We start from the raw sequence: 25714 nt of genomic DNA, 5'->3' as shown, positions 1-25714 counted from the left end.
CCTCATAGGACAATTCCCCCATCCGAGGAATCAGTCTGGTGAACCTCCGTTGCAGTCCCTCTATGGCAAGTATATCCTTACTAAGGAGACCAAAACTGTACACAATACTCCAGGTGTGGTCTCACCAGGGCCCTAGATAATTGCAGTAAGATGTCTTTACTCTTATACTCAAATCCTCTTGTAATAAAGGTCAACATACCATTTGCTTTCCTAATTGCTTGCTGTACCTACATGTTAACTTTCAGTGATTCGTGCACAAGGATATGCAGGTCCCTCTGAACACCAACATTTCACAATCTCTCACCATCTATTTGTTTTTTAACAACAGAAAATGCTGGAAAAACTCAGCAGGTCAGGCAACATCAGTGGAGAGAAATTAGAGTCAACGTTTCGGGTCGAAACCCTTTTTCAAAACTGGAAAGGAAATAAAATAGATCGAAGGCAGGGCTGCGATAGAACAAAAGAAGTAAAGAGGTATTCAAAACCAGACGAGATGGTAATAGGACAGTGGAGACAAAAGACGGCTCAGATTAGGTGTGAAGTGTACTGGCAGGATGAGAGACAGCTGCCATGTGGGAGAGAGAAAAAAAAAGGAGGAAGGGGGGGAAGGGAAGACCCAAAACAAAGGGGTGGGAAAAAAATATAAGTAAAAATGTAATAGGGGCCGAGGTTATGATTTGAAATTGTTGAACTCGATATTGAGTCCGGAAGGCTGCAAAGTGCCTAATCAGAAGATGAGGTGCTGTTCCTCGAGTTTACGTTGAGCTTCTGTGTAACAATGCAAGAGGCCAAGGACGGTGAGGTCCGAGTGGGAATGGAGTGGTGAATTAAAATGACAGGTGACCGGAAGCTCGGGGTCACCCTTACGGACTGAACGGAGGTGTTCCGCAAAGCGGTCACCCAATCTGCGTTTGGTCTCCCCAATGTAGAGGAGACCGCATCGTGAGCAGCGAATACAGTATACTAGATTGCAAGAAGTACAAGTGAATCGCTGTTTCACCTGGAAGGGGTGTTTGGGGCCCTGGACAGTGGGAAGGGGAAAGGTATAGGGGCAGGTGTTACATCTCCTGCGCTTTTCCCTATTATACATAAAGAGCAGTTTAACCTGGGAGGTGTGTGGAAGGGATTGGGGAAAACATTGGCTTATATTTACCATATGTATAGTTAGTCATGCTGATACCTTTCTCTTGTGTATTGTGAGAGAGACTCAAATGAAAGGACAAGGCGCAAATTGTAGGAAACAACCACAGTTGAAAAGAATAAAACAGATATGTTGCACAGGAAGTAGTGATTAGGTGACGCTAAGCTTGGGCTGTGATTTATGCTGTAGGAAGACCTTCACCTTTACAGCCATTCCTTTAAAATAAGCAATTAAATTATTCTTTCTAAATGATGAGACATTAGCAAAATCCAGTACAAGTGTAAAACTCCATCGAAGGGAAATATAGTGGAAAATGGCATTTTTCTGACATTAACATCTCAATACCAGTTTCCACATATATTTCCCCTTAGTTTTACGATTGGGGGCCGTAGGACGGCAGAGGGGTCTGATAAGGATCCGGGGCCACAGGCAAGAGCAGCAGCAGGACGGGGGTGAGGCCGTTGGAAGAAGATCGTGGGCCGGGAGCAGCACGGGAAGGGCCGGAGGATCGGTGGGGGTAGAGGCCTCACGGGGGGATCGGAGGCCTTGTTGGGGTGGGGTGGGGTGGGGGGGTCGCCGATGGCGGGGGGTGGGTTAGGCAGGGACCCTGGATTCAGGAAGTAAGTGTAAAGGCCCTTCCTGGATCCAACAGTCCTCGTCTTCCATTAGCTGGCGGCTTTCACGAGGCACGCAAAACCCGACCAGCTAAAGTTAAATTCAAAATGCAGGTTAAAGCAGAGGCTTCCAGCCTCATTATAATATTGAAATAGACGGCCCACCCCCTGGCAGCCGATTGGCTGTCCGCCTCCGTTAAAACCGGAAGTGGGCGGGCTGGAGGCGGGTTCAGGTCAGGATTCCGATTTTTGACACTTTAACTAGCCCCAAGCCCCCAACACACCCAATTTTTTTTAGGTTCCCCCCTCCCCATCCCTCTATTTATAAAGACAAGATTCTGTTTTCAGCAGGTTGCTGTGCTAAATCACCTCATCCAGCCTGCCCTTCATGTTTAGATTTTTGCAATCAAAGAAAGATAGTAAGAAAGCCATGAAAATCACAACTGTGCATAAGTGGCATTCCTGTGGGTATTAGGCCAAGATTTCCATTCTACTGATGTGGCTGGCAGCTGGGGCCTGTTGTCAGACTCACAGCGACAAAGCTAGGTGCCATTACAACAAAAGAAAACACGCTTTTTGTCCAACCAAGTAGGCAGTCTCATGGCGGGTATATGCCTGTGAGACTGTATTTTGTTCATTTAAAATAGATCACAACCTCACATGTACTTTACAGGGCAGTTGGTTTTATTGTTGTTTGCCAGGATTGCCGCGCGAGCCATTAGAAATAAACAATCTTTTTATTTTCTTTTGAAGTGATGAACCCGAAAGGAATTCGAGAAAAAAAAATGTCAGTTTTGTTACAAAATTCCGGTGATTTTAGATTTTCTGTTTTGTTTGTTCATCCCCCCCACTTGTTATTGATTTTCATGCGCTTTGCTTTAAGGACAGTCAGCTGAATAACCAGAACACTTAGGTTGCCATGGCAGCATCCGTATTCAATGGCTATCGGCGTCTACTGTGTCCGGCTACTGTCAAGCTGCAGTCAATCAATCTCAGGCCTGCTCTCTGGGGAAATAATCTGCTGCAATATTTTGATGATGAATGCACATTGTATTAATCATATCTTTTCAACCAGGCGCATTTCAGGAGTTCATCCATAGCATGTGGGTTAAAAAAAAGTACATCTTTAACGGAATAATGTCTAAGTTATACCGCACCAATGGTAGCAGTTTACTTTTAACAGGGATGTAAGTGCATGCTGGGAGTACTGCTTACCAACCTCTGACTGCAGGCGAAACTTCTAATCATTGAAAAGAGCTGACAAAGTAGCCAGATCCCTTCAATGATTAGAAATAGAATGGAGGCACTACAAGCAGTCTGAATTCTTCTTAAACTTTAAAACCTAAGTTAAAACTGGGCTGGATATCGTGTGGAGTTATTTTGCAGCCTGTGTCCGACACCCACAGTAAACGATCATGGTTTACAAGAGGTCTCACAAACAACAGCAAACCCTTGTGGGTTTGTGAAGGTTGTGGGTTCAAGTCCCGCTCCTGAGACTTGAGCACAAAGTCTAGGCTGGCACTCCAGTGCACGACTGAGGGAGTGCTGCACTGTCGAAGGTGCCATCCTTCGGATGAGACGTTAAACCGAGGCCCCGTCTGCCCTCTGAGGTGGACGTAAAAGATCCCATGACACTACTTTGAAGAAGAGCAGGGGAGTTGTTCCCGGTGTCCTGGCCAATACTTAGCCCTCAACCAACGTCACTAAAAAACAGATTATCTGGTCATTATCACCTTGTTGTTTGTGGGAGCTTGCTGCGTGCAAATTGGCTGCCGCGTTTCCCTACATTACAACAGTGACTACACTTCAAATGTACTTTGTTGGCTGTTAAGCGCTTTGGGATGTCCTGAGATCGTAAAAGGCGCTACATAAATACAAGTTTTTTTTTCTTTCTTGTACCATTGTAGGCTTGACATGGCTATAGTGTAGAGTTTGCAGTGAGGCATCACTCTGAATCAAGACATGCAGTATAATTAGGGTATAAAACACTCAACACAGTAAGATACACAACAGCATCTGGCCAGCACTGAATCTGTTTTGCCTCGGATAGTTGATAATTCAGATTTTAAAAAGTTATCTGTAATGCAGCCCAAGCTTCTGCTGCTGCAGATTCCACTCCACTTCCATCGTAGACTAGACTTCACAGCACCTGGAGGAAGATAAGAATGACACATATGCAAGCATTGTGTATGCGAAGGTTTAAAAGGTGCCCTGTATGACTTTCTATTCTGTTCACTGCACCTTACTTACTTACTAGCTGGGGAAGGTTTGCACAGGTCAGTGAGTGCAACAATTGCATTGCCGGACCATATTGCAGTGGGCTGAGCTGCTAAACCCACCAGTGACCAGAAAGAATAACAGCCTCTGCCATCGTCCGCAATGTTTGTGTTGTCACTAGGGGTAGCACCATCTCTAAAGATGCCGACAGAATCCTTTTCTTCATTCAGTTTGTGGCACTTTTACGGCACCACAGGATCACTGACTTCATTGGCGGTGCTGCAAAGGAAATGAGGTGGTGCTTTCTTTTATTAATTCTCGAGATATGGGCATTGCTAGCAGGGCCAGCATTTATTGTCCATCCCTAGTTGCCCTTGAGAAGGTGGTGGTGGGTCTTGTTAATCGACATTGTCTTCTTCTTGCACCGCTGCTGTCTGTTAGAAAAAGCCAAGTTACGGCTATCTCTGGCCACTTTAAATAATCAGGTTTGAGTGCAAACCAATACAGCGGGTATATTGGGGAAAAAATTCAGTTGTTTGTGCCTCCCGTTAGTGCCTTAAGAGGGTGCCAAGTGGGGCGCAAAGCAACTAGCGCCCGGGCACAGCGATGTTTGCGCCGCTCGCGAAATTAACTAGACATTTTGCGGCAGCGCTAAACACTACCGCCTCGATCTCCTGCGCCGGCAGATCGTGATGTCAGTCGAGTGCGCAACGCCCCGTTAGCGCCCCGGGCCGGATATTGAGTGGCGCCCCCTGCCTTACCGCCTGCCGCTAGCAACGACAGGTTGAGGGGAGCATTATGCTGTCAGAAAGGGACTAGGGGAGCGCTATTTAAAGGCGACCGCTTCCTGCCTTTTTTTGTCGGTGACATTTGTGCACCATGCATTCTGAGAGAGAGAGAGAGACTTCTGGTGAGATTCAACGCTGTGTGAAGGAGTTTTGTGTGAAGGAGTTTTGGGTACTGAGCAGCACTTTGCAGGTTGATTTTGATTTGCCCTTCCTTGTATCGATTTAGAAGAGACTGTGGGGTCTGCACTCTGAGCTCTTCCCCTGGTTCTCTCCATTGTTCTTTCCAGCAGATTTGATGTACAGGTCTCTCCAGGCTGAGATTCAGGCCGAGATTCAAGGCTGCAATGAGCAGGATGTGGATGGAGAGCAAGATCAACCCTCCCCTTTAAGATAAAAACAGAAAATGCAGGAGAAACTCAGTAGGTCAAGCAGCATCTGTGAAGAGAGAAACAGATTTAACGTTTCAGGTCAGAACTCCCCTTTAAGAATTGGACGGTGCCAGTGTGTCTGTGTTGCTTGGTGACTGAAATCACATGAGCTTTGCTAGCTCTGTGAGGTAGCGCCTCGCTCCTCAGCCTTAGCGCCTTAAGAGAGGTGTGTAGTGCCTGATTTAGCGCTCCAATCACCTCCAGGGGCGATAAAAGCCAAGTTTGCTGTCGGAGGTGATAATTAGCACCAGGCGCTAAACTTTGCGCACTGTCAATAATAGCGCCCCAAATGGGGCGATACCAAATTTTTCCCCCATTGTGTTTAATCAGAGTTTAAGATGGAATATAACACATTAGTTATACAGCAAAAACATACGACCGTGACAAGAAGCTGGTACCGATCCGATCGGACAGATGGTTGACACACGTGAGCAATTCTCCTCTTCCTTTCGTCTAGAGCCTCCTTCTCTCTCTCTCTCTCTCTCTATTCAGTCTGTGAGTACAAGCTCTCTCTCTTTCTCTTCCGTCTGTGAGTACAAGCTCTCGGGAGGTCACTTTTATTCTACTTTTAGGGGTGGGCCTGAACCGGCATATTGATAGTACCTTTTGACCTATAGAAGTTCCCCATAAACCTTAATATCCAATGGGACTTCTAGTTCTTTGTCTCGATTCATGTGTCAAACCCCGCCCTAAAGATGTCTTACAATTGTGGCCACATGTCTTTCTCTGTTTATATTTTCCCAGGGTTTCCTTCCTGTGGAATTCGTGTCTTGTCTCTTTCGTCCGTATCCTTCTTTGATCTCAAGAGGCCCAACCAGAAACCAGAAACCAGTTCGCTTCAGAGTGTTACCTTCTTTATGACAGGAAATTTTTGCGTTAACTTCCCCAAACTTCCTTCTGTTACCTTCGCAAGCAGTTCTGTTAAGCCAACTTCAAATCCTACCTTAGCATTATACATAAAATACATAAACAAGGTTCAAGTCTTAACTTAAAAACAACAGATAATCGCTTTGCAACAGGGAGATTGTATATACCTGTAGTATACCCTCTGTAGCAAACCAAAACATTAGCACTTCTGAGCATCCATCTGATCCGAGGAGACTTTCCGACTGCAATTCGAACATAACCATTTAAACACAGCATTATTCGCGTCACAGTTTTAATTGCATAATCATATACATCTTTAGGCATCTTTAGTTGCTAACAAGTCCGTGTGGTGAAGGTGCTCCCACAGTGCAGTTAGGGAGGGAGTTCCAGGATTTTGACCCAGTGACGATGAAGGAACGGTGATATACTTCCAAGTCAGGATGGTGTGTGACTTGTTCCCATACACATGCTGCCCTTGTCCTTCTAGGTGGTGGAGGTCACGGGTTTGTTGTTAATGCCAATGTGGTACGGTGAATGGGATACAAGATTATATTTCCCAACAACTAACCTTCTGATGAGTTTGTAAATGTAACCTGATGAAATATGATACCTCATACAATCTTAACATTAAAATTTTATCCAGACCCTGACAACCACTTACACTCTTCTTTAACATCAGGGTCATGAATCTTTGGAATTCTCTTCCCCAGGGAGCTGTGGAGGCTGGGTCATTGAATATATTTAAGGTGGAGATAGACAGATTTTTGAAAGGTAAGGGAGTGAAGGGTTATGGGGAGCGGGCAGGGAAGTGGAGTTGAGGCCAAGATCAGATCAGCCATGATCTTATTGAATGGTGGGGCAGGCTCGAGGGGCCAAGTGAACTACTCCTGCTCCTACGTCTTATGTTTTTATGTTCTTATATGTTTATTTCCCGCTGCATATTCTAAGCGACCTCTCCACTTCTCCTGCCAAGGGAATATAGGCAGGAAACAAGAGACAAGTCTGAGAGGAACCAGTGACATTTCTCCCTAATGGCTTGAAGATTCCAAAACAGCGCAGAAGCTCGAGGCTCGAGGGGCCTACTCCTATTCCTATGTTCCTAAACTAAAAGAAACCAAGAAAAGCTTAAAAACTGTGCTTCATGTATCTTACGCCATGTGCCCAGCACTTTTAATTAAACAGCTAGAAACATAAAATGAATAAATCAGCGAAACTTGTCATGTGCTGTGAGAGGCACAGGTTATGTTACTTTAGCAATATATGTTTCCTTTTCAGTAGTGGTCTGCCAGTTTAAGTACAATTTCTGTTCTTCATGGCTGGTGGAGCCAGTGTAGAAACCCCAAGTGAAGGCAAGTAAATCAGATAAAGATCGCACGAAATGTGCGAGAGCTTCATTTAAATGTTACAACGCACGTTAAATCCTGCTCATGCGTGATTCTCCAATTTTCTCATGGGAAGTGCTCTGTACCCTCAGTTCACCCATGTGAAATGGGCAATGAGGAGCGGGCTGTTGGTGGGTCCACATAAGATAGGAGGTAAAAACAAAAAGTGCTGGAGATACTCAGCAGGCCAGGCAGCATCTGTGAAGAAAGAAACAGAGTTAACGTTTCAGGTCGATGACCTTTCGTCAGAACTGGAAAAAGCTTTTTCCAGTTCGGACGAAAAGTCATCGACCTGAAACGTTAACTCTGTTTCTCTCTTCACAGATGCTGCCTGACCTGCTGAGTATCTCCAGCATTTTCTGTTTTTATTTCAGGTTTCCAGCATCTGCAGTATTTTCTTTTAGTAAGATAGGAGGTAACTCCTTTAAGGGGGGAACAAGTTGTATTTGTCCCACTTCCCAAAGTGGACAATAACGCTGGCTGTCTAAGAGCTATATTTTGAAGTGTGGCCAAGTTACTTGTTTTTATTTTTTTGGCTGGATTTTGGAATGTGAGAATTTTTGGGGATGCCTCTTCTTTTCGTCCCACTCCAGAGCCTTGAGCACATAAAGCTAGGCTGACACTCCAGTGCAGTGCTGAGGGAGTGCTGCACTGTCGGAGGTGCTGTCTTTTGGATGAGACGTTAAACCGAGGCCCCGTCTGCTCTCTCAGGTGGACATAAAAGATCCCATGGCACTATTTCGAAGAAGAGCAGGGGAGTTATCCCCAGTGTCCTGACCAATATTCATCCCTCAATCAACATCACTAAAACAAATTATCTGGTCATTATCACATTGCTGTTTGTGGGACCTTGCTGTGCGTAAATTGGCTGCTGCGTTTCCTATATTACAACAGTGACTCCACTTCAAAAGTACTTCATCGGCTGTAAAGTGCTTTAGGACGTCCGGTGGTTGTGAAAGGCACAAGTCTTTCTTTCTTTGCTTTCTTTATTTGGAGGATGAGCAAGAGGTTGAATGGAATAATTCAAAGCAGTTTTGATTGCCGCTGAAACAGATGGTCCTCACTGACCCATATCCATACAGCTGTGTCCAAATACTCAGACGCACTTGAGGAAACGTATCTGAGGAAATCTGCCTTTGCAGGCTTCACTTCACCAGAAAGGCAATGACGGAGTTGTGCCATCTGCTAGAAGCTGACTTATAGATAACCTTCACCACAGGGATGGCACTGCCAGTGGCAGTCAAGGTCACCACAAACGTCAACTTTTCCAAGTTAATCACAGGGAATAGCAACAGCATCAGTCAATCAGTGCATTGATGTATCAAGCAGATCACTGTGTCCCAAGACAAACATCTTCATCACATTCTCTTGGTCCTGGAGACCCAAATAAGGCAAATATGCTTTTGCCATACTTCCTGCAGAAGCATCTCTGTTCAGCATTTGTAAACAGATATGTACTGTACTGTGATGTTCTGCAGCCACCTCAGTCATAAGCATTCTTTTGTGCAGCAAAATATTCTGATAAGTGATTTCCTCACAGGTTCTTTAGACAGTGGAAGCCTTTAAGATTTGCAACAACCCACAATTTTTCAATACCTCCCCACCCCCCCACCCCCAGTAAGTGAGCTCCCTCCAGCAGGTTCAATCCAGGCTGAGAGCTCCCTATGTAATTAGGCTGACCTTTGGAAATCTCACTTCAGTGCTGGGATTAGAAAATATAGCCTACATGTGAAATATGTAAACAATGAATACCAGTTAGCGTGGTTTAGTGCAAGCAGTAAAATACTCCTTTTTCTAAACAGGGTGATCAAAAGCTCTAACTCCATCTGTCACTCTGCCTTACCTAACAACTGGGAAAGGTAGCTCTCATCAGTGCTCAAGATAAGCTTCTCTATAAGGTGCCGTTCTGTTAAATGACACTTCACCTCAGAGGCAGAAGAAAATGACAATCATTACTGTTTCCTACAAGCACTTTTCTGTCAGAAATTCACAGAGCTCCATTGATGGCTGTCATGTGGAAGTCTGTAAACCAAATCACCCACCATCACAGCTGAAAGAGATTGCCTGGCAACATGCGGTACTGGCAGGGAGTTTTTACGTTGACATTGTGCCAACGTGTGCAAAACGTTACATGTCAGGTTGTTTCCCCCCCCCCACCGCCCCCCCGCCCCCCCCCCCACCCCCATAATAGAAACTACATACTGGTAGAAAGAGAATAATGTACTTTGTGGAAAATCTTTGCAAGTTAAACAACAAAACCGAGTTGTGGGGATTTTTAGATGTCATAGAATCATAAAATCATAGAAATTTATGGCACAGAAGGATGCCATTCAGCCCATCGTGTCTGCGCCGGCCGAAAAAGAGCTATCCAGCCTTATCCCACTTTCCAGCACTTGCTCCGTAGCCTTGTAGGTTACAGCACTTCAAGTGCATATCCAAGTAATTTTTAGATGTGATGAGGGTTTCTGCCTCTACCATCCTTTCAGGCAGTGAGTTCCAGACCCCCACCACCTTCTGGGTGAGAAAGTTCTCCTCAACTCACCTCTAATCCTTCTACCAATTACTTTAAATCTATGCCCCCTGGTTATTGACTTCTCTGCTAAGGGAAATAGGTCCTTCCTATCCACTCTATCTAGGCCCCTCATAAATGTATACACCTCAATTAAATCACCCCTCAGCCTCCTCTGTTCCAAAGAAAACAACCCCAGCCTATCCAATCTTTCCTTATGTCTTTATTTAAATAGCAAGAAAACACTTAAACAAAACAGTAAGTGAGTACTATTACTTCATGGAAGTGCTTTGAGGGAAAAGTGCAGGCTGCTGCTAAGATATATTAATGAGGATTCAGAAAAGTTTAATAAATCTATGTGTCATGCATTATCGTAAAATCATAGAAATTTAAATATAGAAGGAGACCATTTATCTATCATGCCTGTACCAGTGCCGGATCCCCCTCAGATCTAACTACTTTAAAACCATCTCCCTATTCATTCCTGTAATCTTTAATATCTTTCTTCTTTAAGTGTTTATCTAGTTTTTAAATGGCACGATTGTCTTGACTTGTATCCTAATAACCTTTTGCATGAAAAAAATAATCTTCCTTTAGCCCTTTGTTCTAATCCTGATTTAATGGCCTCTTGTTACCCAGATCAACAGTGAAAATAGTATTTCACTCAGTGGCTTTCAAACGTTTCTGCATGGGAACCCACTGCAAGTACTGTGACATTACTCTGGACTCCCTGCAAATGTTGACACACTCTCACTGAATCCCTTTCCTAATTTCTGAAAGACAGTGTTAGCTATCCAAAGGAAAACAGTAAAACACTTTGTTGTGTATATATCAACAGCAGCGATGTGCTAGTTACTCAACAAATACCTAGAAATATAGACATGTGATCATAGACAGACAGAAATCAGATCTTCATGGCTCTCCTGATATCACCTTGCAGCTCCCCATAAGTCTGGGGACCCCAGTTTGAAAACATATGCCTGCACTAATTACCCTCTCAGCCCTTTCATCATTTTGAACTCTACGGTTTGGTCTCGCCTTAACCTTCTCTTTCTAGCGATACAGCCCTAGTTGTTTCCCAGTATCTCCATCATCATATCTATATACTCTCATTCCCTGGTATCATCCTAGTGAATCTATGCTGCAGTTTTTCCATGGCTCCAATACCCTTTCTGTAATGAGGGGTGTCCCAAAGCTGTCTACAATACTGTAATTGTGGCATAAGTTACGTACTGTGCAAAGGATTTAATTCAAACCCTACATTTGTGTGACTGGGACATTTTGTTTCTGCATTTAAAATGTTTGCAAATGTTACTTATTCATTCTGTAGCTATTTTGATTGTTTGCAGATGTGGGTTAAGGCATGTTAATAAAACTGCTGACCAGATTAGGCCACACCCATCGGCCTTATGGTTTCCTGGGCAGACCCAAAATATAAATGAGTCAGTAAATGAGTATGCAAGACTTTTAGTCAAACTTGCATGATTTGTTTTTTAAGTTACTCTCCCTTTGTTTCAAGCAGCAGTGGTAAGTCCCTTATTTTCCCAACTGATTTTTCCAGTCAGCAATGGACTCAATTCGGCCATAACGGAAATATTCACCCCCTCACAATATTAAAGGGACATAAAGTCACAAATTCAATTGCTGCCATGTTCAACAATAAATATTAGAGAGTTATTTTAACATATTAAATCATACTTCAAATGTCCGCTCAGTTGTGACTAGTTTTATGCATTGTTTTACTGCGTTTTTATGAACTTAGCTGAATGGCTCTCTTAACTCGTTATGTCAAGGTGGCACTATGGATGTGATCAAATATGAAATTTAACAAATGCGAAATTGGACAGATAAAGATCTGGAGAGATTTTGAAAAATGCTAGCATGCACCCCCCAATCTCGCACTAACACACACACACACACACTTTATCACCTTACAGGAACAAAACCAGAAAGGAGTGGAGACAATTATCTGCCAGCTTTCTTCACATATCATGTACTTTTCTCTTAGAGAGAACATGCTAGATGCTTAAAAGGCACTGTTACATTGGAGATTATTTAGCTCAGTTTGCAAGACTGATGTCTGTGTGCCACCACCACACATTTCCACGAATGAAATCAAGTCCTTATCCCTTTAGCAGAATTGTAGACCACGCAAATGTGGTTGAAGTGGCATAATTGGTGGGATAAATATTTTATATTTGTATACATAATTGTGTATAGATCATGAATACTAGCTGATCTCCCATGGTGTTATTATGAATGGTATTTTGGAGTACCGTTGTAATGTTTAGCTGCTAAAATGACGCTACGTTTAACCTGGCCTGTCCCTTTAATGTCACTGTTGAGTGGTCTAAATAGGCATACCTTGAAATCAATTAGTGGCTAATTGCTGAGGACCTTTCTGCAGACTGGCAGCTGCTTGTAATTATCTATCACTTGTCCTTCAGGACACATCAGGTTATCAAGGTCAGAAAAAGCAGCTGAAAATGATTGGCTTTCTTTCTCTATTTTGATACTTTTGACACTATGAAGTGTGATGGATGTGCTTTAGATGCAAGACTTTTATATAGAAGGATACTATAGCAGTAAATTTATAATAATCGCTCACCTTAGGAAAGAATTTAATAAAAAAGCACTGGGGCTAAGCTAGGTAATGTTACAATGGCCTTCTGGCTGTGAAAATTATAAGACAAGCCGACTATTTGCACACTTAACGTAACCTAAAACAAAAAAGAAGACAACTCCACCTCATTCTCTGGTTTCCATTCCCAGTTGGCTGTACACATGTATTGAATCATCAAAATGTCAGTATAATGAAGCGTTAGAGGGTGCCATTTACCACAATAGGAAAAACTACTAATAACTGGTCTGGTAACGTGCCTGGTTATTTTCTTCAGGTACAGAAAATTATATAAATGATGGCCCTGAGTTATGATACTCAAATTATTACGGTTGTTTCGGAGAGTTTCTTGACTATAATTATTTGTGACAGAAGTTGGCCAAATATGGACTAGCTATCTGTTTTTGTGACACTCATGTTTTTGTAATTGAACACTGGAATGTCCTCGCCCCTGACTATTTAAAGCCGTGTGCAGTCAGCCTGTGTGTTTGTGTGCGGACTGGCAGAGTAGATAGTTTTAAGGTTGAACTGGATGACATAACGTCAGTCTGTCTTAAAAGCCCTGCAGGAATTGACCTGATTCTTTCCTTCCAGACTTCCTGAACTGAACCCGCAGTGCAACATTTTTCTGTTTTTGTGAAAAGCACAGCCACAAGACAATCTTCATTTTGGAAAATGTCACAACCATACGACCTGAGAGATGCCAAATATTATCTGTAAACAAATGTTTTTGATTATTCCCACAGTCAAATTTGGCTAAAATCCAAACTTCGAAAACTTCTGTTGATCCAGTACTTTTCCAAATTTCATTAAGGGGCACTATTGTACAGATACCATCTCTCATCCTGCCAGACACTTCGCCAGGTTTGTTATTGCCACGCGTGTGATGACATTACGTTTCACAAGGTGACCTTATTAGATTACATCATGTGGATCACAGAATAAATCTTAAATACTTTCAGTAAAACAACATCTTATCAAAAACTTGGCGGAACAAAGATTGACCATTTCTTGTGTTGCAGACTGCCTCCAGGTGGGCAGCATGGTCACAATTTGGCAATGTCCATTCCTGACCATTTTAGGAACTGAATTTAAACCTGAAAATGTGGATGAGCTATTATGACTGAAATCTAATGTTAAATGGAGGCGGAATCACGCAGAAGGCCAATGTGTAAAGAAGTGTAATAATAAGTCATCACAAACCATTGTGTTGGAGACAGTAGTAAGCACAGTAGGGTCTACGGTTTTTTAAACTTTATTGCCATAGCCAGCACTCACAACCTGTAATAAAATGGCCTACTCTATGTCGCTGACAGTAAAAAAAAGTCTCAATTGTCAAGGGTATAGTTGCAGTGCTATATAAAATTTTCATGACTGCGGGCACGACTTTTCAGTGACCTAATCACCACCAAGGTACAGAAGACTGGGTAAACAAAAGTTAATATCAGCTTTGAAGAGAATGTATTGAAATAAATGAAGCCTAAAAGTGACATAGCAGAAAACCTTTTAGTCGAACACTGTTCAAATTTAAATGTATCTTCTTGTGCCTAGGAGGCTGTACTTTATCACGTAAATATTACAACTGGTCGGTGCACATGTTAAATTAATAATGTTAGAATGACAAGTGTTTTTCTGTTCACTTGCACTGTGAAAATCAGTTTAGAGTATCATATGTAGGTGTTAGATCTATCGCACATTTTGCCTGTTATATTTCCTATGCTACACTTACTGGGGTAGAAATCCATCTTGGATGGTAATGCTAAGTGGGCAGTAATGCATCAGCTGCCTGTTGTATGTCCCGCTTAATATTCAGTTCTACTGAAGTCATTGGAACTGCATATCGGGCGGGAGGTGTAACGGGTGGCCAATACGATACTGACGGTTTGCGTTACTTCCAAAGACGAATTTCTACCCCAATATCTCAGAGAGAACTCAAAAACAACCAGAAAACAAAATGATTAATGTGACAAGTGGAAATTCTAAAAGGACTGTACCTGTATTAAAGTTTGGAGAGAGGCTCTGAATATATTAAGTTAAGCAGTAACACCAGTTAGTGTTGCAGAGATATTTGGTCATGAAAAAGATTGCAAGTTAGTGTAATTTTTTCTTAAAATTTATCTTTCTTCACTCTGTTGTAAAACAACAACCTAATAGATGGACAGAAAAGGTAAAGAGCCACTTCCTGAGCTTACATCCAGAGATTTACTTATTTACACCAATTAGTACGTAAGGAAGCAACTGCATTTATTTATCTGGAACTACTCAGCAGGTCAGGCAGCATCTGTGGAGAGAGAAACAGAGTTAACATTTCAGGTCGATGACCTTTTGTCAGAACTGGTGAGATTAAAGATGTAATAGCCCAGAAATTCAGGTCGGGGGCTTCCCGCGGGTGCAAGCCCCCGACCTGCACTTACCTTGCGCGACGGCAGTTGAGCTCTGGGCTCCCATGGAATTCCGCTACGGGGCCTGGCCCAGCTACCGGCGCGCTGCGCTTGCGTGTCCCGGGGCGTAGTTAGTGCGATGCGTCCCTTGGGATCACGTGAGCCATGGGCAGCCAATCAGAGGAGGGAAAAGCCCATTCATAAGATTGACAGGAAGACCTGTCTAAACTTATGAATATACGGGCCCCAAAATAACAGTAAACCTTCAAATACATTTTTTTTAAATCACACTTTTTAAATAAACTATAAATTACATTAAATAACTATTTTAAACAATCTAAATTTTTGAAAAAAATAATTTTATAAAAAAACGGGGCTAAAAATAAACTTACCTTGCTTTAAAGTATTTAAAAACAATAAACCTGTGGAAAAAATGTTTTAATTTTAATTAATTGACCACTTACCTTTTAAAATGCAGGCCTTACGCCTGGTTTTTACATTTCTAAAATCTAAAGACTTACCCTCATGGAAAAACCTGTAAAAAAAAGTAAGTTTAAAGCGCACGCGCAGACTCCCACGCGCACGCGTTCGACCTCTGAACCCCTTCGTTCAGGGGAACGGAAGTGCCAGTTTCCCGTGCATGCGCAGTGCATGCAAGAAACCGGCACGACCATCGGGTCCACACGTGAGTACCCCGTGCGTACGCACGCGTTGGGACCCGAATTTCTGGGCCAATATGTTTTAAGCAAGTACAGAGGCAGGGAAAGAGGTAGGGGAGGAAAGAACAAAAAGGAAGGCCTGTGATAGGGTGGAAGGCAGGAGAGATTAAATGACAAAAGGGATGATGGTGCAAGGCAAGAGGGGGTGGTAACAGGACAAGAAAAGAAACAAAAGATGGGTCTAGAGGAGCTGTAAATGAAAACAGCAGAATCATTACCAGAAGCTGCTGTCCAAAAAAAAGGGAGCATCTGAAATTGTTGAACTAAATGTTGAGTCCGGAAGGCTGCAAAGTGCTGTTCCTCAAGCTTCCACTGAGCTTCGTTAGAACAGTGTAGGAGGCTGAAGACAGAGAGGTCCGAGTGAGAGTGGGATAGAGAGCGACTGGAAGCTCACTTGTTGGCTAAATGGAGGTGTTCAGCAAAGTGATCACCCAATCTGCATGTGGTCTCCCCAGTGTAGAGGAGACCACATTTTGAGCAGCAAATACAGTATACTAAATTGAAAGAAATACAAGTAAATCACTGTTTCACCTAGAAGGAGTTATTGGGGCCCTGGACAGTGGGAAAGGAGGAGATGAAAGGGCAGGTGTTGCATCTCCTGCACTTGTACAGGATGGTGCTGTGCAAAAGGGAGCAGCTTTTGGGGGTGATTGAACAGTGGTCCAGGGTGTCGTGGAGAGAACGGTCCCTTCGGAATGCTGAAAGGGGAGGGAAGAGAAAGATGTGTTTGGTGTTAACTTTGTGCTAGAGGTGGCAGAAATGGTGGAGGATAATCTGCTAATGTGGAGGCTGGTGGGATGGAAGGTGAGGACAAGGGGAACCCTATCATGGTTCTGGGAGGGAGGGGAAGTGGTGAGGGCAGAAGTGCAGGAAAAGGGGATGGACATCGTCGAGGGCCCTGTCAACCACAGTGATGAAGAATCCTTGGTTGAGGAAAAATGAGGACATTTTGGAAGCACTGGTGTGGAAGGTGGCATTGACAGAACAGATGTGACTGAGACAGAGAAACTGGAAGAATGGAATAGAGTCCTTACAGGATGAGGGGTTGGAGGAAGCGTAATCAAGGTAGCTGTGGGAGTCAGTAGGCTTATATTAGATATTGGTTGACAGCCTATCCCCAGAAATGGAGACAGAGTGGAGGAAGGGAAGGGAAGTGTTAGAGATGGTCTATGTAAAGTGAGGGAGAGGTGGAATTTGGAAGCAAAGTTGATGAAATTTTCCAGTTTGGGGCAATAGTAGGAAGCGGCACCGATACAGTCAATAATGTACCAGAAAAAGAAGAGAGGGAGGGGACTGTTGTGTATTGTGTGTTCTCCTCCCACCTGTGGTGGCGCTGTCACAGCAGATAAATGGTTGGGTTTGTTCTCTCTTGTTCTATACTTTTCTCCGGAACTTTCCTTTTGAATAAAGAAGCAGCATGTTTGCAATCTCGGGGTTCTGAGCACTAGTTGTGTTTAAGTATAACGGCATAGGTACAGATACAACAAAGTGGCGATGAGGATGGGATGAATCTGCGTTGTGGGAACTTCTTGTTTTCAACGACAAAACACTCGGAACAGAGATTACAGCATTACATTAACATTACGGGTGCAGTGAGTAAACAGAAAAAAAAATTTGAAACGTGAGATGGCTACTATGTTCGGAAACATCGGTGATTTTGATGAAAATGTTGAGCAATGGAGCGCTTATACGGAACGTTTTGACTATTTTGTTCTGGCGAATGCGGTGGCAAACAATAAGGTCCTGCCTACCTTTTTGAGTATAATGGGAACAAAGACATTCAATTTACTGCACAGCCTTGCACAGCCAGTTAAGCCAGGAACTAAAACATATAAACAACTAGTGGAAATTCTTGGAGCACATTTTTCAACAAAACCTCTGGTTATTGCTGAGAGATTTAGATTTCACAAACAGAATCAAGAGGAGGGGGAAACAGTGACTATGTTTATTGCTGCTTTGAAAAGGTTGTCAGAACATTGCGAGTTCAAGGAGGTGCTGAATGACACTATTAGAGACAGACTTGTGTGTGGTCTGCAAAGTGCAGCCACACAGAAGCGCCTTCTTACTGAGGACAACCTTACTCTTGAAAAGGCCATTGAATTTAGTGTCTCCATGGAGGTGGCAGAAAAGGAGGCTCACCAGTTTAGTTCAACAGGGAGAGTTCACAAGGTGTTGTCTGAGCCTAAAGGTGCGCGGAACGGCACATGTTACTGTTGTGGAAAAAGGGCCATCACGCTAATGACTGCTGGTGTACGGAGCTGGAATGCTGAAACTGTGGCAAAAAGGTTCACATTGAACGTGCCTGTAGAGGTAAAAAAAGAACAGACAGAGCTGGGAAGCATGAAAACAAAATGTCTGTATTTGGACAAGAGAAGAAAAAGAGTGTTCATTCAGTGCAGTATGATGGAACAAGCAAAACAGAGGGGAGCGACACCTCTGAGGAGGAAGAGGTACACATACTGACGGTTGCAGGTGGTCCAAATGGCTACTGGGTGTCACCACTGGTGGAGGGACAATCAGTGCGGATGGAGGTGGACACAGGCACAGCTGTGTCCCTTGTTTCAGGCACTGCCTATAACAAAATGCTAATGCACCTTACCCTTCAGCCAACAAACATTGTGCTAAAGACGTATACCGGCGAACCTGTGGCCATGAGAAGTGCCATTGAGGTGACAGTTAAATTGAATGGACAGACTGCGAAATTGCCACTATATGTGGTAAAGGGGAATTACCCATCTCTACTGGGACGTGCGTGGCTAGAGAAAATCACGCTGGACTGGCCTGCAGTCTGCATGATGTCAAAAGGGGAGTCAGGTCTGACTGCAGTTTTAAACAAATATGCAGAACTCTTCACTGGTGAACTTGGGAGCATGAAAAAGATCAGCGTGAGACTGAACATTAAACCTGACAGCAAGCCGAAGTTTCACAAAGCCCGACCTGTACCCTATGCAATTAGGCCAAAAGTTGAGGCTAACTTGGAGGCCTTAATCGAGAATGGAGTCCTGGAGCCTGTGAGCGTGAGCAAATGGACCACACCCATTGTTCCTGTCCTGAAAAAGGATGGATCTGTTCGAATCTGCGGGGATTTTAAAGTGACTATTAACCCGGTGCTGCCTGTGGAACAGTACCCTCTTCCCCTCATTGATGATCTCTTTACGGGCCTGGCTGGAGGGCAAAAGTTCAGCAAAATCGACTTATGCCAGGCTTATCTACAAATGCATGTCGATGACAAATCAAAGGAGCTGCTGACAATTGTGACACATAAGGGGCTATACAGGTACTGCCGCCTTCCATTTGGAATTACGTCGGCCCCTGCTCTATTCCAAAGGGCAATGGATCAGATTTTGAGTGGACTGCCAGGAGTCCAGTGCTACCTGGATGACATCCTTGTCACTGAGACAAATGAGGAGGATCATCTTCTGAACTTGGATGCGACACTACAGCGACTGAAAAAGTACAGACTCAGAGTTCGTAAGGACAAATGTGAATTCTTTCATTCTTCAGTTGAGTACCTGGGGCATGTGATTGATGCTACCGGCCTGCACAAGGCGCCGTCAAAGGTCAAGGCGATTGTGGAGGCCCCAGCATCCCAGAATGTGAGCCAGTTACGTTCATTCCTGGGGCTACTTAACTACTATGGGAAGTTTATTCCAGACTTAGCAACATTGCTGAAGCCATTACATCAGTTGCTATGTCAAGGCAAAACATGGAAATGGACTGAACTGTGCAACGAAGCTTTCGCCCAAGCAAAGAAAGCATTGCTGAATTCGGAGGTCCTGACACACTTCGACCCAAAGCTACCCGTGCAGCTAGCATGTGATGCATCACCATATGGTGTGGGAGCAGTCATATCCCACATCATGCCTTCTGGTGAAGAGAAACCTATCGCCTTTGCATCACGCACCTTGAACAAGGCCGAGAGTAACTATGCACAGATTGAGCGCGAGGCCTTGGGAATCGTTTTTGGAATTCGGAAATTTCATCAGTACCTGTTTGGGAGAAGGTTCCCACTCCTGACGGACCACCATCCATTGACTTCAATCTTCGGGCCCCACACCGGAATTCCGTCTCTTGCTGCAAGCAGGATGCAAAGGTGGGCCTTACTGTTGTCGGGACACACATACGACATCAAATATTGCAAATCAGACTTGCACGGCAACGCAGACGGTCTCTCGAGGCTGCCCTTGCCTGTTACTCCCCCAGAGCCTCGTCAGATAGAAATCTTCTACTTCAGACAAGTGGAGGGAGCCCCTGTCACTGCAGCTCAGGTGCGAAGGCACACCCGCAACGATCCAGTCCTGTCTGAGGTAATGGACGATGTCATTCGAGGGAGAGCTACAAGAGATTCTCCTAGTTTGAAGCCTTACGTTTCAAAAAGAAATGAGCTCTCCGTCCAGGCAGGTTGTCTTTTCTGGGGACGCCGTGTCATCATTCCGCCACCTCTGAGGGAACCTGTACTGCAACAACTTCATACAGGCCACAGTGGGATGGTTCGGATGAAGGAAATGGCAAGAAGCTACTTCTGGTGGCCAGGTCTCGATGGAAATATTGAGGAGAAAGCCAAAACATGTTCACCGTGTCAAAGGGTCTGGAATGTTCCACAGCTGGCACCCCTACACACCTGGGATTGGCCTGAAGAAGTGTGGCAGCGCGTACATGTGGACTTCGCCGGTCCTTTCGAAGAGAAGATGTTTATGGTGGTTGTGGATGCTCATAGCAAGTGGCCGGAGGTCGCTCTGATGAGGTCTACCACGGCAGAGAAAACAATTGAGAAACTTGGTGAGATGTTCAGCCGTTATGGCTCACCGGAACAACTCGTAAGTGACAACGGTCCACAATTTGTGTCACAGGAGTTTGCAACCTTCCTGCAAGTGAATGGTGTCCAACACATCAGGTCTGCGCCCTACCATCCCTCTACTAACGGCCTGGCAGAAAGGTTCGTGCAAACTTTGAAGCACGCCTTGAAGGCATCGCAAGGTCAGGGCTCAATCCACCAACGTCTGAACAGCTTCCTGTTGTCCTACAGGAACGAGCCGCATGCCACAACCAAAACTTACCCCGCTTCGCTCATGATGAAGAGGCAATTGCAGACAAGTTTTGACTTACTCAAACCTCCAAGGGCAGAGCAGGTTGTCCAACATCAACAACAAGCTCAAATTGAAAGAAGAGAGAAGAGAGCCAAGGAAAGACAGTTTCATCCTGGAGAGCACATCCTAGCTCGAAACTACAACACTGGACCGAAAAGGGTTCCTGCTACGGTGATTGCGCAGATGGGCCCTGTGTCTTACAAGGTTGAGACTGCTGAGGGCATCGTCTGGAGAAGACACACTGATCAACTGTTGCTAGGAGCAGAGACAGCCACAGAGGCTCCAACGGCTGGTTGGCCTGAACTGTTTCCGGATGATACCGCAAACCAGCATCCTTCGCCACAGTGCTCTTCTCCAACACAGGACGTCAAAGAGGCTGTTCCACCTGTGCAAACTCCTGACATTCGACTGACACAGGCACCTTCTCCATCCAGGCCTGTGTCAATGCCTACTGCTGTGGAAGCCAGCGATGACCGCCAGTATCCTGTCAGAGAGCGGCAGCCTCCAAGACGCTTGGATCTGTAGGCTTAGCGACTTACCCACAAGACTTGGGGAAAATAAACCCCAGGGTAAAGTCAGGGTTTGAGGCAGTCTACCTCTACCCTTGGTTAGTTGAGTGCTTTGAAAGTAACTTACCTGTTGAGGAATAATGGGGACATTTCATTTAAGATGGGAGGAATATGTTGTGTATTGTGTGTTCTCCTCCCACCTGCGGTGGCACTGTCACAGCAGATAAATGGTTGGGTTTGTTCTCTCTTGTTCTATACTTTTCTCCAGAACTTTCCTTTTGAATAAAGAAGCAGCATGTTTGCAATCTCGGGGTTCTGAGCACTAGCTGTGTTTAAGTATAATGGCACAGGTACAGATACAACAGGGACCTGCGCAGGACTGGAACACTTTTCCCACAAAAAGGCAGGCATAGCTAGGACCCATACAGGTTCCCATAGCAACATCTTTTATTTGGAGGAAGCGAGTGGCATCAAAGGAGAAGTTGTTCAAAGAAAGAAGAAGTTCAGCCAGGAGGAGGAGGGTGGCGGTGGATGGGGGCTGGTTAGTCCTCTTTTCAAGGCAGAAGCAGAGGGCCCGCAAGCCAACCTGGTGGGGGATGGAGGTGTAGAGGGACTGGATATCCATGCTGAGTATTTCCAGCATTTTCTGTTTTAATTTCAGATTTTCAGCATCTGCAGTATTTTGCTTTGGTATTTGTTTATCTATCTGTTAGTAGATAAGGAAAATGGTATGGGCCCAAATAATTTGTTTTGGTGCAGAAGTGCTGTAGTTCTGGGTAGCGGACTAGAATCTGGGACATAAGCCAGACATGTCAGAGTTAAACCTTTTCTAAGATATATGCCAGCTTCCTGTAGAATTGGCTGTTGGCAGAAGATGCACCCATCCCAAAGTGGTGCATGCATGCAAGTAATAGGATAATGAAGGCCAAGACCAAGAAGATTTGTCATTTTCACCTGAATTTCACTCGGGTCTGTTTCCGAGTGGCAGGCAGTGAATAGTGGGGTACCGCAGGGATCGGTCCTTGGACCCCAGCTATTCACAATATATATTAATGATCTAGACAAGGGAACTAGATGTAATATCTCCAAATTTGCAGATGACACAAAGCTGTGTTAGCGTGTGTGCTACGAGGAGGATGCCGAGAAACTCCAGGGTGATTTGGACAGGTTGGATGATTGGGCAAAAGCATGGCAGATGCAATATAATGTGGATAAATGTGAGGTTATCCACTTTAGTGGCAAAAACAGGAAGGCAGATTATTGTCTGAATGGCAATAGATTGGGAGAAGGGGAAGTGCAACGAGACCTGGGTGTCCTTGTGCACCAGTCGCTGAAGGTAAGCATGCAGGTGCAGCAAGCGGTTAAGAAGGCAAATGGTATGTTGGCCTTCGTAGCGAGAGAGTTTGAGTACAAGAACAAGGATGCCTTGCTGCAGTTGAACAGGGCCTTGGTGAGACCACATCTTGAGTATTGTGTGCAGTTTTGGTCGCCTTATCTGAGGAAGGATGTTCTTGCCATGGAAGGAGTTCAGCGAAGATTCACCAGGCTGATACCTGGGATGGCAGGAATGACGTATGAGGAGAGATTGGGATGATTGGGCTTGTACTCGCTGCAGTTTAGAAGAATGAGAGGGGATCTTATTGAAACTTATATAATTCTGACAGGACTGGACAGACTAGATGCAGGAAGGATGTTCCTGATGGTCGGGGAGTCCAGAACCAGGGGTCACAGTCTAAGGATAAGGGGTAATCCATTTAGGACAGAGATGAGGAGGAATTTCTTCACCCAGAGAGTGGTGAACCTGTGGAATTCTCTACCAAAGAAGGCAGTAGAGGCCAATTCATTAAATATATTCAAGAAGGAGTTGGATATATTTCTTAAGGCTAAAGGGATCAAGGGATATGGAGAGAAGGCAGGAACAGGGTACTGAATTTTGATGATCAGCCATGATCTCATTGAATGGCGGAGCAGGCTCGAGGGGCCGAATGGCCTACTCCTGCTCCTATCTTCTATATTTCTATGTTTCTATGTGTTCTGAATTAAGTCTGTTCTTTATTTTTTGTGTTTGAGAGAATGTTCAGAATTCACCTTTCAACAGGAGACAGTTCCTTCTATGCATCCGTACTAATCCATTGCCTCTTTAAGCAGATCCATTCTGAGACATTATCGGGAGAATAGCGTGGTCTGTAGAGTCTGGTGGAAGCTTGCCTCCTGGTTGGTCTTATCCTCTGATAGAGCCTCCTGACTCCCCAAAGACTTTCTACCATCTACAAGGCACAAGTCAGGAGTGTGATGGAATACTCTCCACTTGCCTGGATGAGGTCATCTCCAACAACACTCAAGAAGCTCAACACCATCCAGGACAAAGCAGCCCGCTTGATTGGCACCCCATCCACCACCTTAAACATTCACTCCCTCCACCACTGGCGTACCATGGCTGCAGTGTGTACCATCTACACGATGCACTGCAGCAACTCACCAAGGCTTCTTCGGCAGCACTTCCCAAACCCCGACCTCTACCACCGAGAAGGACAAGGGCAGCAGATGCATGGGAACACCACCACCTCCAAGTTCCCCTCCAAGTCACACGCCATCCTGACTTAGAAGTATATCGCCAATCCTTCATCATCGCTGGGTCAAAATCCTGGAACTCCCTCCCTAACAGCACTGTGGGAGTACCTTCACCGCACGGACTGCAGTGGTTCAAGGCGGCGGCTCACCACCGCCTTCTCGAGGGCAATTAGGGATGGGCAATAAATGCTGGCCTTGCCAGCTACGCCCACATCCCATAAAAACGAATTCAATTAAAAAAATTCTTTGTACATCTCCCATTTCTTCTTCCCCATGCTTCTGGTCTGGCTCCATCATTAGGATATCTATAGGAATGCCCTCAGTGAACTCCATGGTAAGAGGTCCATGACAGAAGAGTGGGAAGCAAATGTTTTCTATGCTTGTAAATCTGAAAGTCAGCTTGCAGAAACCTTTCTTAATTGCACAGCTGAGAGAAGATTTTTCTAATTATACTGGAGTACAAGCCCAATTGACCCAATCTCTCCTCATACGTCATTCCTGCCATCCCAGGTATCAGCCTGGTGAATCTTCGCTGCACTCCTTCCATGGCAAGAACATCCTTCCTCAGATAAGGCGACCAAAACTGCACACAGTACTCAAGATGTGGTCTCACCAAGGTCCTGTACAACTGCAGCAAGACATCCTTCTTCCTGTACTCAAACCCTCTCGCTACGAAGGCCAACATACCATTTGCCTTCTTAACCGCCTGCTGCACCTGCATGCTTATCTTCAGCGACTGGTGCACAAGGATGCCCAGGTCTCGTTGCACTTCCCCTTCTCCCAGTCTATTGCCATTCAGATAATAATCTGCCTTCCTGTTTTTGACACCAAAGTGGATAACCTCGCATTTATCCACGTTATATTGCATCTGCCATGCTTCTGCCCAATCACCCAACCTGTCCAAATCATACTGGATTTTCTCGGCATCCTCCTCACAGCACACACGCCCTCCCAGCTTTGTGTCACCTGCAAACTTGGAGATATTACATCTAGTTCCCTCGTCCAGATCATTATTATATATTGTGAATAGCTGGGGTCCAAGGACCGATCCCTGCGGTACCCCCACTAGTCACTGCCTGCCACTTGGAAAAAGAACCATTTATTCCAACTCTTTGCTTTCTGTCCGCCAACCAGTTCTCTATCCAAGTCAATACCTTGCCCCCAATCCCATGTGCCTTAATTTTACACGCTAATCTCTTATGCGGGACCTAATCGAAAGCCTTTTGAAAATCCAAATACACCACATCCACTGGTTCTCCCTTATCTAGTTTACCAGTTACATCCTCAAAAAATTCCAGTAGATTAGTCAAGCACGATTTACCTTTTGTAAATCCATGTTGACTTTGTCCGATCCGGTCACTTTTCTCCAAGTGCTCTGCTATTACATCCTTTTTAATGGACTCTAGCATTTTCCCCACTACCGAATGTCTGTTATTCCCCATTTTTTCTCTATCACCAATCCATGGGTACTGTTCCAGAGTCTATCGAATTTTGGAAGATGACCAGCAATGCATCTACTATTTCTAGGGCCACTCCCTTAGGTACCCTAGGATATCAGGCCCTGGGGATTTATTGGCCCTCAATCCCATCAATTTCCCTAACACCATTTCCCAACAAATACTGATTTCTATCAGTTCCTCCCTTTCATTAGAGCCTATGTTCCCCGACATCTTTGGGAGGTTATGTGTCCTCCTTTGTGAAGACAGAACCAAAGAATGTATTTAATTGGACTGCCATTTCTTTGTTCCCCATTATAAATTACCCTGATGTGCGGGTTAGGTTGATTGGCTATGATAAATTGACCCTTAGTGTTAGGGGGATTAAATACGTGGGGTTACAGGGATAGGGTGGGATATGTGTTGATGTAGGGGTTACGGGGAT

The sequence above is a fragment of the Somniosus microcephalus genome, chromosome 5 (assembly GCF_052327205.1).
Source record: "Somniosus microcephalus isolate GS21.2 chromosome 5, FLI_Smic_1.0, whole genome shotgun sequence".
In the NCBI taxonomy this organism is placed as follows: Eukaryota; Metazoa; Chordata; class Chondrichthyes; order Squaliformes; family Somniosidae; genus Somniosus; species Somniosus microcephalus.
The sequence above is the reverse complement of the archived record's forward strand: the minus strand, read 5'-3'. Positions refer to the sequence as shown.